A 19,479-nucleotide genomic window follows, 5' to 3' on the forward strand; every position below is an offset into this window, starting at 1 on the left:
GGAGCTGACTAAGGGCCTTGTCCTTTGTGAGGGGTAGTCCTTGGGTAGGACCTACAGGGTAGGCCTATGACCCTACCCTAGGACTATAACCCCATCACTCACCTTCTAAGGCGTCCAAATCATCCTCCTGATCTAGCTCGGCTTCCTTTTCCTCGTACATATGCACGTGAGGTGCATGATGGATGATATCACAGGGAAGGACCACTTTGTCCCGTATACCATAAAAATGGTGTGTATCTTGTGGAACGGTTTGGGGTGGTACGCAATCCCCATAGTATGGAATTGAGTTCCTCCACCCAATGACAGTCGGACTCTTTAAGAGAGCGCACCAGACGTGGTTTAATACCACTCATGATGAGCCCATTAGCTCGTTTGACCTATTCGTTGGTTTGTGGATTAGCACAAAAGGCAAAACTTTTGAATCTCGGTGGGACCGATATACACGACTTGGGGGCACCGAAACGGTGGCTAACGGTCAGATGCCCAAACTCGGTGGCACCAGTACTCAAACTCGGAAAATTCCAATTTTGTGTATCTTGGCAACAGAATGTTGGTCACACTGAACTCGGTAGCACCGATATAGATTCGGTTGCACCGATTTGGTGGGAATGGCTAGGGTTTTTGTGTGAGGTCAAACTCGGTGGGTCTGAAATGTGGAAGTTGGTGACACCGAATTTGAGTATGTGGAATTTGAGAGAATGGATATGTGAGAAAATGACTGAGTATTTTGGTGGCTAACTTTGAGCACTTTGAGCAATTAGTTCATTTTACTACCTCACCCCCTTTTAATAGTAGTGGCTTTCCTATGGACTCAAAGGTGATTTCTCACAAATATAAAATGAAGAGTCTTCTAGCTTGAAGCTTGCGCTGCTATTATTCCTTTCTTGCATCAAGGGGCATCTCCACATAAGCGTTTAGCCATAGCATCTTTTGAACTTTTCTAAAATATACTTGGAAATGATATTAGTCCACTGATGCATATGTTGTGATCAATTATCAAAACCACCCTAGGGAGCAATTGTGCTTTGAAATAGAAATGCTCACACATCCCCGCCATGCCTTTTTAATATTCGGAGAAACAAAGAATTAACACCTCTTAACACCGCTACTTCTACGAATCAACGATGATGCAGTCACACCTTTTTCATATTACCACATCAGTACCATTAACCCACAATTTCTCTATATGTGCTACATGATGGTTGTGATTATCATTCATTGAATACTTATTATTTCTTGTCTAGCTTTATGACCCATGCAATTTATCGCTACTGTTTATTAACTCGCAAACAAATATAAGTGAATAACAAGAGTTCAAGTATTTCTATAAAATATACAAGCCATCGTGCTGAAAAAGATATAACTGAATCACTAGAGCAACTGCTTAGCTCAAAATATACAAGTGAAGCAAAAAGAGTATTCTAACAAATCGTGAGGAATGTGTGTCTTTCTCACGTTGGTGTGTTCATCAAAAGATGATTGTGGCAAACTAAAAATAAAAAAGCAAACTAAAGCAAAGGACGCTCCAAGCAAAACTCATATCATGTGACGAACAAAAATGTATCTCCAAGTGACATACCAATGGATTGAGACGAAAGGGCGGTGCCTTCGGGGCATCTGCAAACTTAGACGCTTGAGTCTTCCTAGAATATTATCTTGGTGCCTTGGGCATCCCCAAGCTTAGGATCTTGCCGCTCCTTATTCCATGGTCCATCACGATAACTCCCAAAACTTGAAAATTTAAACCACACAAAACTCAACAAAACTTCATGAGATCCGTTAGTATAAGCAACATTTTTGTCACAACCATAGAATTTGTTTGTAAATAGTTTCATCGTTGTGCATCCATGCATCATATTTAATTTCATGAACTTGAAATGGGGATGATCAAACCCTAGCAACAAATCAAATTCAAATAGGTTCAACCAAAATTATTTTCAATGAATCGAAAGTGGCCTTCTAAAATGTGATAAGTTCTGGGGGGATGTGGTAACATCAACGAGAGGTGAAGCATATTTTTTCAGGTCACTTTTGGATGCTGAATTAACTCAAAAAGTATTGGAATTAGAGTTATTAAATGCTATATATAATTCCATGGCACCAAATAATTAGAAACTTGGTAAGGGCCTTTGAAATAATTCAATAAGAGCCCACAAAAAGTTTCAGATTTTATTAAAATGATTTCATTCTTAAACTAAACCAAAACAAATAAAAGAAATACAAAAAAAAAAAAATAGAAAAGGAAATGCCTTACTTGGTTTTACCTAGCAAGCCCGTCCCACTAGGGGCGAAGGGGTCTTCTTCCACCCCTTGCTAGTAGGCAGATGCGTGACGTGCATGATCATCCGCGACCACCTCCGGCTTACGGCCAGCCTGGAGGCCCCGTGCCTACCCTCCTCGCCCAGGAGTCGTGGATGACCTCCTCAGCCATTCCCCTCCTCCTCTGTCTCTCTTCCCCCTTTGGCTCTCTCTCTCACTGCCCGAGAGCGCCATGGACGCGCCACCGTAACCACCGCAACCCCGACCACCTCTAGCGTGCAGCCGTGTCCAAAGGAGCTTCTGCATCACTTATGTCCTCTCAAGTGAACCACGAAAGCCGGAAGCACCTACACCATCGCCATCGTCACTGTTTCCCTTGCAACGGCCACCGGCCGCCACCGCTTGATTCACGCTAACAAGGGCCTCTCCGACGTTGCCACCTGACCTTTTGGAACCACGGTGACCTCCTATGCATTTTGCCTCCCCTACGCCCGAATCCTCACCGTAGCTACCCTCCCCATGAGCTGAAGCTCCATCCTCCACCATGGCCGAAGGGCTCATTGTTGGCAAGATCCCCCTGGTTCACTATATTGTCCAGCGCTTGACACACCCCCAAGAAGCTGGTGAGACACACCGTTAGGTCCAAGTCGTGCCAAAACCCTGTGCTCGATCGAACCCGAGATGCAACCGTGGCTAATCTCGTCACCGTTGACTATTCCTACGACCATTGGTTCCATCTATGCCGCCAATCGATAGAGCACGGCCCCATCTCTCCGTATACGCAAACCGCTCGTGAAATGATGCCATGTATCGCAAGCTCGATCAACTCCGGCATTCCACCGTTGTCGGTTTTGGCCGCCATCGTTTAGCCACCGATGTGGAACTTAATTAGCACTAAATGGCACTGCTAGATAACCCCCTATAGGCACTGACAGCGTGCCAACCCGACTAATAGTTTTAGTTATGCTTAATTTAATCATGATTAGCACTTGTGTCACTGCCATGCGGGTCCCACCGGCCAGGTTTGATCTGGATGGTCAGTTGACCTGCTCACATCACTCTGACATAGTGTCGATGCCATATTATCTTTTCTAGATATAAATAAAGTCTATTTTATTTTTTGAATCCCATAAAATGTTCAAAACTTCTAAAATTCATAGAAAATAATCTGTAACTCAGATGAAATAATATATATATGAAAAATGATCAGAAAAATCCAATGAATCTGTTTATAGAATTTTCATGCATGTTAGAACAACTTCATATGCTGTTTAGGATAATTTGTATACATGATAATTAAGTAACCACATATGGAGTTCGAATTTGAACCTTTGGTTCAAACCAACTTCATTTAATTCATTGCTAATCGTATTAGCTCAATCAACATCATATTGCCATGAAATGCTCATGCATCATAGTGTTGCATTTCCGTGAAGTAAATGTTTTTCCCGTTTTCTCGTGTTGTCCCCTCTCGATAAACGATGGTTCCAACGCTGTGATCGTTGACACATATGAAGAGAAGTACTATCTTCAGAAATATCACGTAGGCAACCCCCCTTGACCATACTCATATAAACCCATTCTCTCGCTCTTGCTCTCTTTTACTGCATTAGGACAATCATGATTCAACTATTACATTTACCCATTCCTTTGCATGATGTGTCTTTATCAGAGTAAATAGTTGAAACCACTTAGCATGAGTAGCAACTGCTTGAGCCTTGATGTGCCTACTCATTCATGCTTGCTTACTGTGCCTGCTATGCTTAGAGTCGTGCCAGGTCTGATCCATCTCGGCGATGAATCGGAATGGTTGTCCTCGTGTCCTATTATGTGATTGTTAAGTGTGTGAATTCGATTTGGTAAAGGTAGCAAGGAGAAGTCATGTAGGAGTACATGGAGGGTTGTCTCATTGGGACCGTCCTTAAGAACTAAGTTTTGTGTATGTTATCCAAGACAAGATACTACCACACATTGGGTTCCGGTAACTCGACACCTCTCGGCTTATTAATCGCCTAGATCTCTGTCCACGAGTTGCAACTAGTTTCTGGAGTTTGTAGGAAAAGTGTTGGCGGTCGTGTTTCGCTCTCTCCGATTGGGTGGGCTTCAGTGCAGTAGATACACAATGGCATGGTGTACCAAGTGGCACCCGAACGGTGAGTTGTAGAACCATGCGCACATTGTTTGAGGCCATAGAGGAAACTTCGGTCGGACTTCCTTGCAGGTTCAGTCTCAAATAGGCGATATACCTAGACTAGGGTTTTGTGTGGTTAACAGTCATGGCCGACGCCCATGCCAATGCTTCCACTTGAAGGTTGCCAAGATGCATGACGTACATATGGTCATAAGTGGAGAGCGTGTGTGAAGAAGTATACCCATGCAGGGTGAAATAATTTGTTCGAATAGCCACGTGCTCGGATATGGACTACTTGGAAAGCTTATGTGGTACATAGAAACTTGAAATGGATACTCTGAAATGCACAAGGTAAGCGTGAGTTCTATGGATGGCCTTGTCGTAGGGAGACAGGAGTGGATCGATAGTGGTGTATTGATTTGGTGAATATGTGGACTCGTGTGCACTATCACACCTCAAAGTACTATTTGTAGTTTTAGTACAGGTTAGCCAAGAGTCAAAGGTGGCTTGCTACAATTAAACCCCACAAGCCCCTTGTTGATAGTGATGCATATGTAGATAGTTCTCATCTAAATCTTGCTGAGTACCTTTGTACTCATGGTTGCTTAATTTATGTTTTTGTGGAGGAGACTTTTGTCTCACTGTTAGTTTTCTATGCGAAGTTTGATGTTGGTCGGATTAGCTTGGGAATCCCAGATAGAGATCTCGCTCCTTTGGTTTTCAAGCTCCTCCAGCCACTTTTATTAGATGTATGTACCCAGGCATGTTGTGGTTCCGCTTGATGCTTGTATGACTTGAGTGTTGGGTCATGTGACCCCTGTTTGTAATATCACACTATGTTGACTCTTATGAGTCTTTAATAAATGCTTGAGTCATATAATTGTGTTGCGATGCCATGTTGTATCTACACATATCGTGCATATTGCACGTATGCTTTAAGATGCATTGTATGTGTGGGATTTAACACCTAGTAGTGTGCCTTTAGAAGCCCTCTTTACAGGCAAATGCCTCTTTGTGTTTCCATCGAGCCATGGTAGCTTGCTACTGCTCCGAACACATTGATTGACTGGCGTGTATCCTTCTTCGGTGATGCGTGTTTTCTCACCGGGAAATGTCACATGGTGTAATGGAGTCCATGTAGCCTACTATGACTCTTCTGCACGCAGTTAATGATAGTAATGTCTCACGGTGTAATGGGTTCCGTGTAGCTTGTTATGACTCGTCTACACTGAGTTGATGTCTGACACCTGCATTGCTAGGTTACGTATGTGTGTTCCTGTACGGATGTGACACTTGGGTTTATAACTAGTCATGTCAACTCGAGTTCTTTGACATTTGAATGCCAGCCACATATTCATATACGTGAGTCAAAAGACGCAGACGGTCTCGGCCAAGGTTAGATGGCATTTGTGGGGATTACCGTGCGTGAGGCCGCTAAGTGATGTGATATGTTACATGCTAGATTCTCATGGCTTAGGATCGGGGTCCTAACAATATCAAATACTTAGGTGCTATTCTAAATTGATTCATATTTAATTATCGCATAATTGGTATTATATTCTAACTTATTCATGGCTTATACCCCCCAATACAATCCATAGCATCATCAAAACAAGCAAAATATGCAAGCAAAAACAGAATGTGTCTAAAACAGAATAGTTTGTAGTAATATGTAATGAACCTATCTTAATGTAACTACAAGACTTATGAAATATTAGAACATCTTGAGGAATTTGCATTGAGATAGGGTTTAAAAATTCAGCTTAAAAATATGTGCGAGTCAAATCAAAGACATTCTGCACTAGACGTCAAAGTTTCTGTTTTCTCACTGTATCAATTATGCTTATCATACAAGTCATCCCAAAGGCTTCACTTGGCAGAAACATTAATTTAAAAATAAAATCACAATCATTACATATGCAATAATCATGTCATCGCACTAAGATAGAAAGTAAAAAGCAAAAATTAATATAACTATTGGATTGCCTCCCAACAAGCGCTATTGTTTTATGCACCTAGTTAGGCATAATGCATATGATCAAGTGTTGTAATACTTGACACTCAACCCATAAGTAGCCCTCATGATATATTAATAAGGTGGTTTGATTCTCTTTGTAGGTAGGTGTTCCATCCCTTTCTTTAATGGAATTTGGAACCATATGTTGCCCTGTTTCATATCAATAATTGCACCTATAGTTCGTAACAAAGGTCTTCCAAGTATTATTGGACAAGTAGGATTGCAATCAGTATCAATCACAATGAAATCTACACACACACATAATTTTTATTTGCAATAATGAGAACATCATTAATTCTACCTAAAGGTTTCTTAATGGTAGAATCTGCGAGATACAAGTTTAGGGAACACTCTTGAATATTTGTGAGACCAAGCACATCACATAGAGATTTAGGTATTGTTGAAACACTAGCACCAAGTTCACACAAAGCATGCATTAAAATTTATTTATTTTTATTTTCACAGTAGATTCCCACTCATCGTGCAATTTTCTAAGAATAGAAACTTCAAGTTCAAGTTTCTCACCATATGCTTTTATCATCGCTTCCACTATAAGATTAGTGAAAGCCTCGTTTTGTTCATTAGCACTAGGTGAGCCATTAATGGATTGCAACAAGGAAATACATTCTATTATACAACAACTTTCATAATTAAAGTTCTTGTAATCCAAGATAGTGGGCACATCACTAGTTAAAGTTTTGACCACTCCAAACCCACTTTTTAAGTTTCAGCATTCGAATCATCACCCTCCAAGCAAACATGACACTCTATAACTAAAGTTGAATCATCTCAAGGACATTTATCATTAGAATTCATAGAAGTAAATAAAGATCCAATAGAAGAAGTGCCAATTATTTTAAGATCTTCATCATGATTTTGGTAAAAAAAACGAGTGGGATAGCTTTTTCTAGGAATTCCCACTTAGCTTTCAACTTAGCGATCCATTCCCTACTTTCATTCATAGATATTTGGATAAATTTAAAAGTATCATTAAAATCATGCTTGGGTGGCAAAGCTTTACTTTTAAGAGTTTCTACATCAAGAGCAATTCCATCCATGTTCTTAGCCAAAGTATAGAGCGTATGCATCTTTTCTTCTACCATAGTATTCAAAACTATTTGAGAATTAATAAATTCTTTAATGATATTTTCAAAATCAGAGGAGAATATATTATTGGTAGAAGGATTTCCATAAGAATTGCCGTAACCACTATAAGGATTATCGGTATATGGCCTAACATTGAAATTACCGCTATAGGAAAAATCCACATCAATGGCATTATCATTTTGCTCAATGAAAGTAGACAATGGCATGTCATTAGGATCAACATGAGCATTTTTATTACCAACCAAATTCATAAGAGCATCCACCTTTTCACTCAAAGTAGTGATATCCTCAATAGAATTTACCTTCTTACCAGTTGGAGCTCTTTCGGTATGCCATCTTGGTCATGCTGTTGTCCAGAGGTCTAGTGGCCTCCCCTAAGGTTGTTAGGGAATGTTGCATGGGAAACAAAGAAATTTCCCACACACATGAAAGACCTATCCACGGGAGGGGAGATCGGATCCACATACCCTTGTAGATTGCTAAGCGGGAAGCGTTAAGAAACGCGGTTGATGTAGTCGAACGTCTTCGCGATCCAAATCGCAAGGCGTCCCGCGATCCAATCACGATCTAGCGCCGAACGGACGACACCTTCGCGTTTAGCACACATGCAGCTCGATGATGATCTCCACCTTCTTGATCCAGCAAGAGAGACGAACAGGTAGCTGAATCCTGTGGAAGCACGATGGCATGACAGTGATGATGGTGGAGCTACTCTGGCAAGGCTTCATCGTGCCGTACCGAAATAACTACGGGGTGTCACGAGGTGGTGGAGAGAGAGAGGGCTGTGCTCTGGCTTGTGGTGCAAAAATCATGTCTACCATCCACTATATATTGGAGGGAGGAAGGGCTAGCACCCTAGGGACTTGCCCTATGGTTGGGTTGGCACAAAGGAGGAGGGAGGAGTCCTCCTCCAAGTCGGTTTGGAGGAGGAGAACTCCTCTCCAATTGGGTTTGGCCCCACCTGTATTTCCTTCTCCACTTCAGCTGAATAGGCCCTCTTGGGCTGGCCAACATCCCACCATGGGCTGGTGCGCCGCCCTTGGGACTGTTTGGTCCCATCTCGGGTGGGTGGCCCCTCCCGATGGAACTCCGGAACCCATTCGTCACTCCCGGTACTTTACCGGTAATGCCCGAAATCCCTCCGGAAGCCAAATGGATACTTCCTATATATCAATCTTCGTCTCCAGACCATTTAGGAACCCCTCGAGACATCCGGGGTCTCATCCGGGACACCAAACAGCATTCAGTTACCAACATCAATAATTCAACTATACCGAAATGCCACCAAACCTTAAGTGTGCACACCCTGCGAGTTTGAGAACTATTTAGACATGACCGAGACACTCTCCGGTCAACATCCAATAGCGGGACCTGGATTTCCATATTGGATCCCACATATTCTATGAAGATCTTAATCGGTTGAATCTCTATGTCAAGTATTCAGTTAATCCTTTATACTATTCCCTTTGTCCTTCGATATGTTACTGGCCCGAGATTAGTCGGTATCTCTATACCTATTTGAATTTTGTTACTCGCAAGTCTCTTTACTCGTTCCGTAATACAAAATCATGTGGCTAACTATTTAGTCACAATGCTTGCAAGGATTATTGTGATGTTGTATTACCGAGTGGGCCTTGAGATACCTCTCCGTCATACGGAGTGACAAATCCCAGTCCTGGTCCATGCTACCTCAACGTACACCTTGAGAGATACCTGTAGAGCACCATTATAGTCACCCAGTTACATTGCGACATTTGATACACACAAGGTATTCATCCGGTGTCAGTGAGTTACATGATCTCATGGTCATAGGAATATATACATGACATGTAGAAAACAATAGCAATAAAATGACAAGATCACATGCTACGTTCATAGTTTGGGTCTTGTCCATCATAGCATTCTCCTAATGATGTGATCCCGTTATCAAGTGACAACACTTGTCTATGGCTAGGAAATCTTAACCATCTTTGATCAACGAGCTAGTCAACTAGAGCCTTACTAGGGACACTGTGTTGTCTATGTATCCACATATGTATCTGAGTTTCCATTCAATACAATTCTAGCATGGATAATAAACGATTATCTTGAACAAGAAAATATAATAACAACTATTTTATTATTGCCTCTAGGGCATATTTCCAACAGTCTCCCACTTGCACTAGAGTCAATAATCTAGCTCACATCACTATGTGATTTACAATGTAAAGAATCTTGCACCCGTGCAGTTCTGGTGTTGATCATGTTTTGCTCGTGGAAGAGGTTTAGTCAATGGGTATGCAACATTCATATCCGTGTGCACTATGCAAATATTTTTGTCCTCCTCCTTGATGTAATTGCGAATGGAATTGAAGCGTCGCTTTATGTGTCTGGTCCTCTTGTGAAACCTTGGTTCCTTGGCTAGAGCATTGGCACCAGTGTTGTCAGAAAACAAAGTCATTGGATCTAGTGCAGTTGGCACAACTCCAAGATCTGTCATGAACTGCTTCATCCAGACACCTTCTTTAGCCGCCTCCGAGGCATCTATGTACTCCGCTTCACATGTAGAATCCGCTACCACGCTCTGCTTGGAACTGCACCAGCTTACCGCACCCCCATTGAGAATAAATACGTATTCAGTTTGTGACTTAGAGTCATCCAGATCAGTGTCAAAGCTTGCATCGACATAACCCTTTATGACGAGCTCTTTGTCACCTCCATAAACGAGAAACGTTTCTTTAGTCCTTTTCACGTACTTCAGAATATTCTTGACTGTTGTCCAGTGCTCCATTCCTAGATTTCTTTGAAACCTTCCCACCATACTTATGGCAAGGCTGACATTAGGTCTTGTGCACAGCATTGCATACATGGTAGACCCTATGGCTGAAGCATGGGGGACAACACTCATACTTTCACTATCTTCTGCAATTACTGGGCATTGAGTCTTACTCAACTTTATACCTTGTAACACAGGTAAGAACCCTTTCTTGGACTGTTCCATTGTGAACTTCTTCAAAACGTTATCAAGGTATGTGCTCTGTGAAAGTCCTATGAGGCGTCTTGATCTATCTATATAGATCTTGATGCCCAATATGTAAGCAACTTCTCCCAGGTCCTTCATTGATATTTTTATTCAAGTAATCCTTTATGCTTCCCAAAAGTTCTATATCATTTCCAATCAGAAATATGTCATCCATATATAATATTAGAAATTCTATGGAGCTCCCACTCACTTTCTTGTAAATACAAGTTTCTCCATAAACTTGTATAAACCCAAACGCCTTGATCACCTCATCAAAGCGTTGATTCCGATCCGAGATGCTTGCACCAGTCCATAAATGGATCGCTGGAGTTTGCATACTTTGTCATCATTCTCTGGGTCGACAAAACCTTCCGGTTGCACCATATACAACTCTTCCTTAAGGAAATCGTTTAGGAACGCTGTTTTGACATCCATCTACCAAATTTCATAATCAAAAAATGCACCTATTGCTAACATGATTCTGAGGGACTTAAGCATTGCTACAGGTGAGAAAGTATCATCGTAGTCAACTCCTTGAACTTGTGAAAAACCCTTTGCCACAAGTCGAGCTTTATAGACGGTGATATTACCATCCGCGTCCATCTTCTTCTTAAAGATCCATTTATTCGGAATAGCCTTTCGCCCTTCAGCTAACACCTCCAAAGTCCATACTTTGTTTTCATACATGGATCCTATCTCGGATTTCATGGCCTCTAACCATTTGTTGGAACCTAGGCCCACCATTGCTTCTCCATAGCTCGTAGGTTCATAATTGTGTAACAACATGATTGATAAGACAGGGTTGTCGTACCACTAAGGAGTAGTACTGTCCTTGTCGACCTACGAGATCCGATAGCAACTTGATCTGAAGTTTCATGATCATCATTGTTAGGTTCCTCTTCAACCGTCGTAGGTTCCACAGAAACATCTTTCTGTGTTGAGCTACTCTCTGGTTGAAGTAGAGGTTCTATAACCTCATCAAGTTCTATCTTCCTCCCACTCAATTCTTTCGAGAGAAACTCTTTCTCAAGAAATGCTCCATTTTTAGCGACAAACACTTTGCCTTCGGATCTGAGATAGAAGTGTACCCAACTATCTCTTTTGGGTATCCTATGAAGAGACACTTTTCCGATTTGGGTTCCAGCTTTCCAGGTTGAATCTTTTTGACATAAGCATCACATCCCCAAACTTTAAGAAACGGAAACTTTGGCTTCTTGCCATACCACAGTTCATATGGTGTCATCTCAACAGATTTTGATGGTGCACTATTTAAAGTGGATGCAGGTGTCTCTAATGCATAGCCCCAAAACGATAACGGCAAATCGATAAGAGACATCATAGAATGCACCATATCTAATAAAGTATGATTACGACGTTCGGACACACCATTACGGTGTGGTGTTCCAGGTGGTCTCAACTGTGAAACAATTCCACATTGTCTTAAGTGTGTACCAAACTCATAACTCAGATAATCACCTCCTCGATCGGATCGTAGGAATTTGATCTTCTTGTTACAATGATTTACAACTTCACTCTGAAATTGCTTGAACTTTTCAAATGTTTTAGACTTGTGCTTCATTAAGTAAATATAACCATATCTACTCAAATCATCTTTGAAGGTGAGAAAATAACGATAACCACCGCGTGCCTCTATGCTCATTGGTCCGCACACATTAATATGTATGATCTCCAACAAGTCACTTACACGCTCCATTGTTCTGGAGAGCGGAGTCTTAGTCATCTTTCCCATGAGGCATGGTTGACATGTATCAAGTGATTCAAAATCAAGTGACTCGAAAAGTCCATCAGCATGGAGTTTCTTCCTGTGTTTTAGACCAATATGACCTAACCGGCAGTGCCACAAGAAAGTGGTGCTATCATTATCAACTCTAAATCTTTTGGTCTGAGTGTTATGGATATGAGTGTCATCACTATCGTGATTCAAAATGAACAAACCCCTCACATTGGGTTATGACAATAAAAGATATTACTCATATAAATAGAACAACCATTATTCTCTGACTTAAATGAGTAACCTTCTTGCAATAAACAAGATCCGTATATAATGTTCATGCTTAACGCAGGCACTAAATAACAATTATTTAGGTTCATCACTAATCCCGACGGTAATTCAAGTGAGAGCGTGCCGACGGCGACCGCGTCAATCTTGGAACCATTTCCCACGTGCATCGTCACTTCGTCCTTCGCCAACCTTCGTCTATTCCGTAGTTCCTGCTTTGAGTTGCAAATGTGAGCAACCAAATCGGTATCAAATGCCCAGGTACTACAAAGAGAGTTGATGAGGTACACATCAATAACATGTATATCAAATATACCTTTTTTGGCATTGGCCTCCTTCTTATCGGCCAGATACTTGAGGCAATTCCGCTTCGAGTGACCAGCCCCCTTGCAAATAACACTCAGTTTTCGGCTTGGGTTCAGCCTTGGGTTTCTTCGTCGGAGGGGCAACCGCTTTGCCACTCTTCTTGGAGTTACCATTCTTGCCCTTGTCGTTTTTTCTTGAAACTGGTGGTCTTATTGACCATAAACACTTGATGTTCATTATGGATTTCTGACTCAGCGACTTCCAACATTGCAAACAGCTCGGCGAGTTATTTATTCATCCCTTGCATGTTGTAGTTCAACACAAAGCCTTTACAGCTAGGTGGCAATGATTGAAGAACTCTGTTAGTGATAGCCTCTGGCGGGAGAGCAATTCCTAGCTAACTATGCTATTGCTACTAAAGCTACTGAACTAGAAATAGTGCAAAGCATCACCAAATGTAAAATAATTAAACACAACCCAATGGCTCCTGCCGGTTGCCGTAGCATCGACATGCAAGTCGATATTTAACTATTACAACAAGATCATCTCATACATTAAATGTATCATATCATGTCTTTGGCGGTATCATATTACATCATACCCTGCAAAAACAAGTTAGACGTCCTCTAATTCGTCGTTGCATGTTTTACATGGCTGTTGTGGGTATCTAGTATGATCGCATCTTACTTACGCAAAACCACAATGGTGATACACAAGTTGCTATTTAACCTTCTCCAAGGACCGCCTCAATCAAATCCGATTCAACTAAAGTTGGAGAAACAGACAACCGCCAGCCATCTTTATGCAACAAGTTGCATGTTAGTCGATGGAACCGGTCTCTCGTAAGAGTACGAGTAATGTTGGAATCAAGAAAAGACTAAGGAGGGCAGCAATCTGAATATAAATGCTCACAAACTCCTTTGTGTTCTACTCGAGATGTCATCTACGCATAGACCTAGCTCTGATACCACCATGGGCGAACGTTGCATGGGAATCAATTTTTTTCCTATGCACGCGAAAGACCTATCCACGGTGATGACCATCTACGAGAAGGGAGATTGGATCCACATACCCTTGTAGATCGCTAAGCGGGAAGCATTAAGAAACGCAGTTGATGTAGTCGAGCGTCTTTGCGATCCAAATTGCAAGCCGTCCCGCGATCCAGTCACGATCTAGCGCCAAACGGACGACACCTCCGCATTCAGAACACGTGCAGCTCGATGACGATCTCTGCCTTCTTGATCCAGCAAGAGAGACGAAGAGGTAGCTGAATTCTCCGTCAGCATGACAGCGTGACAGTGATGATGGTGGAGCTACTCCGGCAGGGCTTCACCGTGCCGTACCGAAATAACTACGAGGTGTCATGAGTTGGTGGAGGGAGAGAGGGCTGCGTCCAGGCTTGTGGTGCAAAAAACCTCTCTACCCTCCACTATATATAGGAGGGAGGGAGGGGTGGCGCCCTAGGGACTTGCCCTAGGTTTCGGCCAGCGCAAAGGAGGATGGAGGAGTCCTCCTCCAAGTCATTTTGGAGGAGGAGAACTCCTCTCCAATTCGGTTTGGCCCCACCTCTCTTTCCTTCTCCACTTGGTCCGAATAGGCCCTGTTGGGCTGGTGACCAGCCCACCAGGGGCTGGTGCGCCACCCTTGGGCCTGTTTGGTCCCCTGCCAGATGGGTGGCCCTCCCGGTGGAACTCCGAAACCCATTCGTCACTCCCGTTACTTTACAGATAATGCCCGAAATCCTTCGAGGAGCCAAATGTATACTTCCTGTATATCAATATTTGTCTCCAAACCATTCCGAAACCCCTCGTGACGTCCAGGATATCATCTGGGACTCTGAACAATATTCGGTTACCAACATCAATAATTAAACTATACCGAAACGCCACCAAACCTTAAGTGTGAAGACCCTGCGGGTTGGAGAACTAGGTAGACATGACAGAGACACTCTCCGGTCAATATCCAATAGCGGGACCTGGATGTCCATATTGGATCCTACATATTCTTCGAAGATCTTAATTGGTTGAACCTCTATGTCAAGGATTCAGTTAATCCCGTATAACATTCCATTTGTCCTTTGGTATGTTACTTGCCCGAGATTCGATCGTCGGTATCTCTTTACCTATTTAAATATCGTAACTGGCAAGTCTCTTTACTCGTTCCATAATACAAAATCCCGTGGCTAACTCTTTATTCACAATGCTTGCACGGCTTGTTGTGATGTTGTATTACCGAGTGGGCCCCGAGATACCTCTCTGTCATACAGAGTGACAAATCCCAGTCTTGATCCATGCTAACTCAACGGACAACTTCGGAGATACCTGTAGAGCACCTTTATAGCCACCCAGTTACATTGTGACATTTGATACACACAACGCATTCCTCTGGTGTCAGTGAGTTACACGATCTCATGGTTATAGGAATATATACTTGACATGCACAAAATAGTAGCAATAAAATGACACAATCACATGGTACGTTCATAGTTTGGGTCTTGTCCATCACATCATTCTCCTAATGATGTGATCCCGTTATCACGTGAGAGCACTTGTGTATGGCTCGGAAACCTTAACCATCTTTGATCAATGAGCTAGCCAACTAGAGGCTTACAAGGGACAATGTGTTGTCTATGTATCCACACATATATCTGAGTTTCAATTCAATATAATTCTAGCATGGATAATAAACTATTATCTTGAACAAGGAAATATAATAATAACTATTTTATTACTGCCTCTAGGGCATATTAACAACAAAGGTGACCTGCATCAAGGTACCATCTGCGACAGAATCTAGAAGATATCTGGATACAAAGTTTAGTCCCGCATAGAAATTTTGGATAATCATCCACAAGTTTAAACCATGCGTAGGGCAATTTCTACTCATTAATTTCATCCTCTCCCAAGTTTGTTCAACATGCTCATGATATTTCTGTTTAGAATTTATTATTTTATTTCAAAGGGAGATGATCTTAGCATGAGGAAAATACTTGGCAATAAAAGTATCTTTACACGTATCCCATGTTCCAATATTGTTACATGGTAAAGATGAAAACAAAGACTTAGCTTTTATATCTTAGTGAAAAAGGAAATAATTTTAATTTTACAAAATCATTATCCATGTCCTTTCTATTTTGCATATTACATAGTTCAACAAAGGTATTAAGATCAGCAGAGGAATCCTCATAGGACTTCCCAAAAATTATTCTTTCGTGAGAAGATTCAGCAATGCAACATTAATAACAAAAGCATCTGCACTATTGGCGGGTGGTATTGGAGTACTAATAAAATCATTATTATTAGTATTTGAGAAGTCACACAACTTAGTAGTATCTTGAGACTTGGTAACCGATCAAGCAAAGTAACAAGCAGAAGAAGCAAAATAGAGAGCGAAGATGCAAACTAGATGAGCGACGGGATCCTCATAGGACCCTCTTCATCGCCTGTTGGCTGCTGCTACAGAGCAAGGCGCCCTTGCACCCCTGTCCGAAAGAGGAGTTAGCATGCTTGTCAACCTATATGTTGATGTCGCCTAATCTTCGCAAACCCGGACAAGTAGGATGTAGATAAACTACTAGGAATTCTAAAGATGCTCGACGATGCGATTGGGCTCAGGCTCAACCAAGAAAAGTCTACAGTACCACCAATCAGATGCCACAGAATTAACCTTCTAGAGGTATTGCACAACTTTGGCGGAAAATAGTGGGATTCCCCATGACATACCTAGAACTTGCTATCTCCACGAGTGGGATTAGATTAGTGCATTTGCGGTTCATCCTCGATAGAATTAGGGATCGTCTAGGACGCTGGAAGGGTACGCTCATGAATATTGCAGGACGTAGGGTGCTCATACGGTGTGTCCTGTCAGATATGCCAACATTTTCCCTCACCGTTATTCGTCCGCCAAAAAAGCTTCCAAAAGAAATAGAAAAACCAAGAAGGCGTTTTCTCTCGGCTCACGAAGAGGAATTTTTAGGAGGGAAATGGAGGGTAAACTGGAAAACTACCTGTTGGGTATCGTAGTGATTTCAAAATTTTCCTACACCATGCAAGGATCTATCTATGGAGAAACCAGCAACAAGAGAGGTTGTAGAGCATCTTCATACCTTTGAATATCACTAAGCGAAAGCGTTGCTAGAACGCGGTTGATGGAGTCGTACTCGCAGTGATTCAGATCGCGGTGGATTCTGATCTATGCACCAAACAACGGTGCCTCCGCGTTCAACACACGTGCAGCCCGATGACGTCTCCAACACCTTGATCCAGCAAGGATGGAGGAGAGGTTGAGGGAGAGCTCCGGCAGCATGACGACGTGGTGACGGTGGAGCTACGTGGTACTCCGACATGGCTTCACCAAGCTATGCGGAGGATGAGAAAGAGGAGAAGTATCGCTGCGCCATGGAGAGATCAATTGTTTGTATCAAAAGGGACAAAACCTTAAGTATATATAGGAGGAGGGAAAGGGAGGACTGCCTTGGCCCCTCTTCCAAGGAGGATAGGTTCGGCCGAGCTAGGGAGGAGTCCACCTCCCACAAGGGAGGTGGATCCCTTCCTTTTAAATCCTCTTTTGCCTTATCTATTTATCCTTAGCCGCATGGGCCTTTAGGGAATGCCTTGGCCAGCCCAATAAGGGCTGGTCCACCTCCTCTAACAGCCCATGAAGTCCTTTGGTCATCACACCCCTCCCGGCGGTCCTCCGGCACCCTCCCGGCACTCCCGGTAAACTACCGATGAGCCCGAAACTTTTCCGGTGACCAAAACAGGACTTCCTATATATCAATCTTTACCTGTGGACCATTCCGGATCTCCTCCTGACGTCCGAGATCTCATCCGAAACTCCGAAAAACCTTCGGTAACCACGTAAACTATTTCCCTATAACCTTAGCGTCATCGAACCTTAAGTGTGTAGAGCCTACGGGTTCGGGAGACATGCAGACATGATCGAGACATCTCTCCGGCCAAAAACCAACAGTGGGATCTGGATACCCATGTCGGTTCCCATATGTTCCACGATGATCTCATCGGATGAACCACGATGTCAAGGATTCAATCAACCCCGTATGCAATTCCCTTTGTCTATCGGTATGATACTTGCCCGAGATTCGATCGTTACTATCTCTATACCTTGTTCAATGTCGTTACCGGCAAGTCTCTTTACTTGTTCCGTAACACATCATACCATGGCTAACTCCTTAGTCACACCGAGCTCAATATGATGATGGATTACCGAGTGGGCCCACAAATATTTCTCTGTCACACGGAGTGACAAATCCCAGTCTCGATTCGTACAACCCAACAGACACTTTCAGAGATACCTGTAGTGCACGTTTATAATCAGCCAGTTACCATGTGACGTTTGATACACCCAAAGCACGCCTACGGTATCCGGGAGTTGCACAATCTCATGGTCTAAGGGAATGATACTTGAGATTAGAAAAGCTTTAGCAGACGAACAATACGATCTAGTGCTATGCTTAGGATTGGGTCTTGTCCATCTCGTCATTCTCGTAATGATGTGATCCTGTTATCAATGAAATCCAATGTCCATGATCGGGAAACCATGAGCATCTATTGATCAACGAGCTAGCCAACTAGAGGCTCACTAGGGACACATTGTGGTCTATATATTCACACATGTATTACGGTTTTCGGTTAATACAATTATAGCATGAATAATAGTAAATTATCATGAACCAGGAAATATAATAATAACCAATTTATTATTGCCTTTAGGGAATATTTCCAACAGTCTCCCACTTGCACTAGAGTCAGTAATCTAGTTCACATCACTATGTGATTGCAATGAATCCAACACCCATACAGTTTCGGGGTTCGATCATGTCTTGCTTGTGAGAGAAGCTTATTAGTCAACGGGTCTAAATCTTTCAGATCCGTGTGTGCTTTACAAATCTCCATGTATTCCTATAGATGTAGCTAACACACACCATTTGGAACCATTCCAAATGACTTCTCCATGCTACATCTTGAGCTTGCGTTGGTTTTTTCCCTTGAAGAGGAAAGGGTGATGCAGCACAGTAGCAATAAGTATTTCCCTCAGTTCGAGAACCAAGGTATCAATCCAGTAGGAGTATCAAGCCAATTCTCCACCGTACCTGCGCAAAAACAGCAAACTAGAACCCAACACTACAAAGGGGTTGTCAATCCCTTCACGATTGATTGCAAGGTGAGATCTGAAGGCGGAAAGTGCAACAAAGTAAAAGTGTAGGGCTGAAAATATGATGTGAAGTAGACCCGGGAGCCATAGTGATCACTAGAGGCTTCTCTCATGATAGCAAATATTACGGTGGGTGAACGAATTACTATCGAGCAATTGATAGAACCACGCAAAGTCATGACGATATCTAAGGCAATGATCATACATATAGGCATCATGTCCGAGACAAGTAGACCGATACTTTCTGCATCTACTACTATTACTCCGCACATCGACCGCTATCCAGCATGCATCTAGTGTATTGAGATCATGACAAACAGAGTAACGCCTTAAGCAAGATGACATGATGTAGAGGGATAAATTCATGCAATACATATAAACCCCATCTTTTTACCCTTGATAGCAACAACACGATGCGTGTCACTGGGTGAGGTCACCGCATGGTATGAACCCAAAACCAAGCA

This window comes from Hordeum vulgare, chromosome 7H, assembly GCF_904849725.1.
Source record: "Hordeum vulgare subsp. vulgare chromosome 7H, MorexV3_pseudomolecules_assembly, whole genome shotgun sequence".
Taxonomy (NCBI): domain Eukaryota; kingdom Viridiplantae; phylum Streptophyta; class Magnoliopsida; order Poales; family Poaceae; genus Hordeum; species Hordeum vulgare.